This window comes from Suricata suricatta, chromosome 1 (genome assembly GCF_006229205.1).
Source record: "Suricata suricatta isolate VVHF042 chromosome 1, meerkat_22Aug2017_6uvM2_HiC, whole genome shotgun sequence".
Lineage (NCBI taxonomy): Eukaryota > Metazoa > Chordata > Mammalia > Carnivora > Herpestidae > Suricata > Suricata suricatta.
In genome coordinates, this window is record NC_043700.1 from 116,016,309 (window position 1) to 116,022,308 (window position 6,000).

Genomic DNA, 6,000 nt, shown 5'->3' on the forward strand with positions numbered 1-6,000 from the left:
GTATGTACACAAGAAAAATGAAAAGGTCCACACAAAAAAACTTACGCATGAATGTTTCTTCATAATATTCATAACAGCCAAATGCTAGAAATAATTCAAATGTCTATCAATTGGCAAATGGAGTATTATTTGGCCATAAAAAGGAATGACATATTGATACATGATATAGCATGCATAAACCTGGAAAACACTATACTAAGTGAAATAAACCAGATGCAAAACACCATATTATTTTATTTTTTAAAAATGTTTATTTATTTACTTTCGAAAGACAGAGAGAGATAGAGAGTGAGCATCAGCAGGGAAGGGGCAGAGAGCAAGGGAGAGAGAGAATCCCAAGCAGGCTCCGTGCTGCCCACAGCAGAGCCCATCACAGGGCTCGATCTCACAGACCATGAGATCATGACCTGAGCCAAAATCAGGGGTCAGATGCTCAACCAACTGAGCCATCCAGGCATCCCTCAATTATATTAAATGTCTAGAATAGGCAAATATATAGACTAAAAGTAGATTAGTGGTTGTTTAGGGCTAGAGGAGGAATAGGAAGACAGGGGGTTCATAGCTAATTGGTGCAAAGTTTCCTTCTGATATAATGAAAATGTTCTAAAATGGACTGTTGGTGATAGTTGCACATATTTGTGAATATACTAAAAAATCATTGAATTATATTTTTTAGATGGGTGATTTTTATAGTATGTGGATTTTACCTCACTAAAGCCATATGAATAAAAGGGGGAAAGAGCACATTCCAGGCACCATCCCCTCTCAGTGATGCAGCAGCCACCATGGGTGCATGCGGAGCTTGGTTTGTGGAGCTGCAGCACAGCCCTCCTCCTCCCTGTGACGATCCTTTGGCCTCTGCTTCTTTTCCTTCTTTTCATTTTTTTCTTCTTCCTCAACAAGCACCAGGAATACTTAAATATCATTTCTCCTTCTTTTCAAATCTTTATCCACTAACCTCTGGTAATGTATTCGTGGTGCAATATTTTTAATTTGGTTTGGAATTGTGATGTCTTACCCTTCTATATTATAGCCTTATAACCACATTTTCAAATTTTTACCACTGTTATTAGCTATCCCCACTTATTTACATTTCAACCCTTTCCCATGGCTTTAACCTTTCTATCTCTCCATTATTAATCTACAGGGTTCAGCTCCATGCAATGGCTGATAACTCATCAGCAAGCCATGATTACATTAGCCTTCCTCTCCAGAGGCCCAGAGAAGGGATTGAGGTCAGACATGACTGATCTGATGATCCCAACTGAGCCAGTGACAGAAAATACTTTAGATGTCCGAAAAGCTGTTTGGTGAAAATTGATACTGGTGTTTATACATAGACATGATCTAAGAGTGTTACATGAAAATTTTTTTTTTTAGTTTACAAAACCATACAGTTATTTAGTCAGCTATCCTGTCCCTGTATTTAATACAATAAAATTAAAAATTTTACATCTGGCTTGTTCAGCAATCTTGGCAAGTAACTGCGAGTTACAGAATCCAAATGTCATAAATGTTTGGTTTTTTAATGTATCCCATTTGTGGCCGCAGATTTACCTTTCTCCTAATGTAATATGTAGCTTAATATCAAATTGTTTGCATTCTATAAACACACATGAGATTGGTGGTGGGAAGTCAGCCAAGGGTAAATGAAGAGTTCATGGGAAAATCTACTTACTTGAAAAATTTTGCTGGAGCTAATTTGCAAAGAGAATAACCCACATGTGGATTATTGTGGGTTAGTTCTGTAATTCCCAAAGAGCAACACACTCAGTAATGATTCCTATTGAGAGACATTTACTGGCAGTTTCTGTGTTTCAGGGATTTTACATATTTTATCTTAAACTCCTACAATAAATTTACAGGGTAGATATTATCCAGATTTTCTAGATGAGGAAACTGAGGCTTACAAAGCCAAGACTCGTTGGCCTGGGCTCACCTACCACATGACATTGTCTCGTATTCATTCATTCATTTCTTCAGTCATTATTGCAGGTTACAAAGAACTCCCTTGACTGTGGGCTGGCGCCAGTGGGTAACAATTAACCAAACCATTCAAAAGAAGAAAGAGTTAGAGATTCGTGTCTTGATTGTAAATAGTTTTAATGGCAAAGCATAAAAGGGAAGGATTACAGAGCAGAGGCCAACATCTATGTAAAAAAACAATCATTTCCAAAATCAAAGATCTCTAGTCAATAGGTGACAACATGCCAGAAGATCTCAGTTGGGCCTCTCCGCGCATGTTGTGCTTCTTTAGATGTTAGTCTAAAAAGTGATTTTTCTTTGATATGTAAAGTTCAAAGGAGCTTTGTTAGACTGGAGTTTACTTATGTAAAGATGAAGAATAGCACATAGGTAAAAGAATTTGGGGTTGACCGGTAAACTGTGGTCTCCACCCAAACTGCAAATATTTGGGCAAAATCAGGAAAGCACAAAATGACAAAGTAGCAATGAAGGGAAATGGACTGCACAGGAATCTGGAAATGGATTTTGATGCCCTTTGGCTTTATTGCAAAATCAGTGGTTTAAATCAAGCCAAGACAAATAGTAGCAAAGTAGTAGTATTTTATCTCTTCGTCTCATGTGCAGGCTAGATAGCCACTCAACTCATACAAAAACACAACCATCAGAGTTCTTTTTTTTTTTTAATTTTTTTCTGACTGTAGCTGACACACAGTGTTGTGTTAGTTGTAAGCGTACAACAGTGGGAGTCAACCTCTCTGTGCTTCATGCTGATCTCGCTGCAAGGGTAGCTACCATCTGTCACCATACAACGCTATCATGATATCACTGGGTATATTTCTTAAGTCGTAACTTTCATTCCCAGACTTATTCATTCCGTAAGTGGAAGTCTGTATCTCCTGCTCCCCTTCACCCATTTTTCTCATCCCCTTGCCCCCACCCTCTGGCAACCATCAGTTTGTTCTCTGTATTGATAGGTCTGATTGCACTTTTTCTTTGTTTACTGCTTTGCTTCTTAGATTCTATGTATGAGTGAAATCATTTGTCTTTCTCCACCTGACTTACTTCACTTAGCATAATGCTCTCTAGGTCCATCCATGTGGTCACAAATGGTTATCCAGGTGGGCCCTGAAAAGTAAAGAACCTTTGCTAGCCATGGCCAGAAAGCAATGTAACCGTAGAAGAGATGCTGTAATGCTGGTCTTAGCAGTAGGGAAAAGTGGCCAGGAGCCAAGGAATGTGGGAAGCTCCTAGAAGCTGGAAAAGGCAAGGAAACAAATTCTTCCATAGATCCTGCAGAAAGGAAAATAACACCTTGATTTTAGCCCAGTGAGACCCATATGGGACTTCTGACCTGCATAACTGTAGAGATAATACATCTGTGCTGTTTAAAGCCATAAGTTAGTGGTAGTTTATTGCAACAGCAGGGGGAAATGAACCCAGCAGAGAACAATTCCAGGCAGTTAGAGACTCTGACCCATTTGTCAGTACACCTTTACATCCCAAAGCTCCGTGGTTAAAGCTGGAGCAGGATACTTCTCGGTCAGGGAGAACATCTAAGTAATTTCTAACTTCTTAGACTGATGTCAAAATCTGTTAAAGTCCTTGTTACTTTATTAGATTTATTGGATTGTTTCTTTGTTTTTATACTCACTAAAAAATAGATTGCATGTTAATGTCTTTGAAATTTATTTCTTTGTGCCTTTTCTTTATCTGAAGATCTATAGTGCAATTTAATTATTAATCAAAAGAGCACTCCTTTTATTATAAAGAAATCTACCAAATAGCCCAGGGCTATTCTTACCCTAACACTGATTTACTTGGACCAAAGAATACAAACCAAACAGAATTAACTGAGCCCACAAATATATCTTATCATCATTATGACAAATACAGACTTAGCCATTTTCCAATTTATTACTGCCATTGCTAAAAACAAACTTTGTGTGTTTTCCATTATAAACATGTTAAAATAATTTGGCCTGAGGTCCACATAAAAAATAAGGTACAAAGTAATAGCTCAAATTAACTTTCAGGTTAGGTCCTTACAGCACAGACTTCCCTGGACTGAAAAAAATCAAGGTCTCTGACCTCTTCAGTTAAATAAATCAGGTTGACCTTATCTTACCCTTGAAGATTATTATCTATTTTTTATATTACATATAAAATGCAGAGAAAATGCTTCTATTTTGCATTCATAGCTTATTATTTCCATGCACACTACCACTTTCCAACCCTCCTAACAATTCTTCTCATTTGCCCACTCTCTATTTTATCACAGCCTGCCATTGCCCCCAGAAACGCTGTCTAAACATTATTCCCTGCTGCCACAGTACAAATGATCAAAAATTAAATATCCAAAGAACATACCTGTGATGCAGCTTAGATCATTCATTTTGCACTGTGAAAGGCAGGTTTGCCATGAAGCAAATGAAACTTAAGCTTCAAGGCCCCTCTCGTGGAGGGATCCTCTCGTGCATGGGCTCCTTCTAGGACCCAGGGAAGGATCTTGACATGTTCACACAGTTCTAGATTTTGGTGAATTTTGCAAAAGCAAAATACTTTCATGGCGATTGGGCAAGCCATTTTCTTTCCACTTTGACTTCCCATGTATCTACCACAGTCAACAATGTTACTGTGGACCCCAGTATTTCAGGGATCTCATTAAGGGAAGTTAAGTTGGGGGCACATTAAGTTATGGTTTGGTGGGATATATTTGTGAAAGCCACAGTCACCACCTTCTAGAGCTAAGCTACTACTGACTGACCCGGGACAGAAATGACCCCCGGATACTCTTCTTGCTCTTGAGCCAATTTACCAGGCATTATGACTTCAAAGACCACAATCAGAGGTCATGTCAGGATAAGAATGTGTTCTGCAACACCTAACACTGGAAGTATGTGGGGAGTAGAGAGAAACAAGGTTTGCAATGATCAGAGCCAGAAGCAATTCTGTGGCAAATTCCTCCAAGCATCAGATGTGTAAAATCCTAAGTAGAGGATTCAGTTATCATCAATGCCTCATCAAGGCAGAAATTCTCTCCTGTCAGCGAAATACTTGATGATACATCATATATAATTATGAACTCCAAATACATTTTAATGGAAATCACCTAAAATAGATTTTATTAGAATTCCCATGTTTCTGGCTCAGTCCTGTGGCAGCGAGTTACATCTATGGCTGAAGTTAAATGTTTTATGCATCTCATCTATCAATAATGAAACACAAATTTTGACCAACCATGCCAAAGGAAGACAACTAATTTTCTTTTCTCTCTGTAGAAAGCCATGTTACAAAATTGATGTCATATGAAGAGATGATCAAAGAATATGCAGCCAAAATATGTAAGAAAAAAAATCATAAGGGACGTGAGGTAATTAAAACAAAAATGTTATATATTTCTAGACTTAGGGGCATTTGTAGTGTTTATCATCTTTCTAATATTTATAATTTGTTTTAATTTCTTTTTACTCTAAATAAATGCTAACTTTTATTCCAAATTTTGTATTTATATTTTATTCTTAGAGATTAAATAAATGTTAAGCCCCACAAAACCTAGATCTACGCCTGCATCTAGTTATCACTGATTACCCCAATTTGGTAACCCATGATGGAGACTTTTATTGTTCACTGAAGGCCTCTGGTTTGTTTGGTTATTGTTTGTGTCTAAACCCACTGGAAAAATAAGAAAAAGCAAACTATCGAGACATGGTGATACTTCTGAGAGCAGGGTTTACATCCTGAGCTCAAGTGTTGAACAAACATGAATGACCACCCAAGCCCCCTTTCTTTCAGGGGAACCCAGAGTAAGAAGCCTTCTTATTAGTTTGCTCAGGCTGTCATAACAAAGAACCGCAGAACGGGTGGTTGGAACAACAGAAATATATTGTTGCACAGTGTCTAAGATCACTGCATGGGCAGGGTTACTCCATCTGATGGCTGTGAGGGACAATCTGGCCCATGCCTGTCTCCAGCTTCTGGTGATTTGCTGGCGATTCTTGGTGCTGTTTATCATAAAGCTGCATAACATCAGTCTCT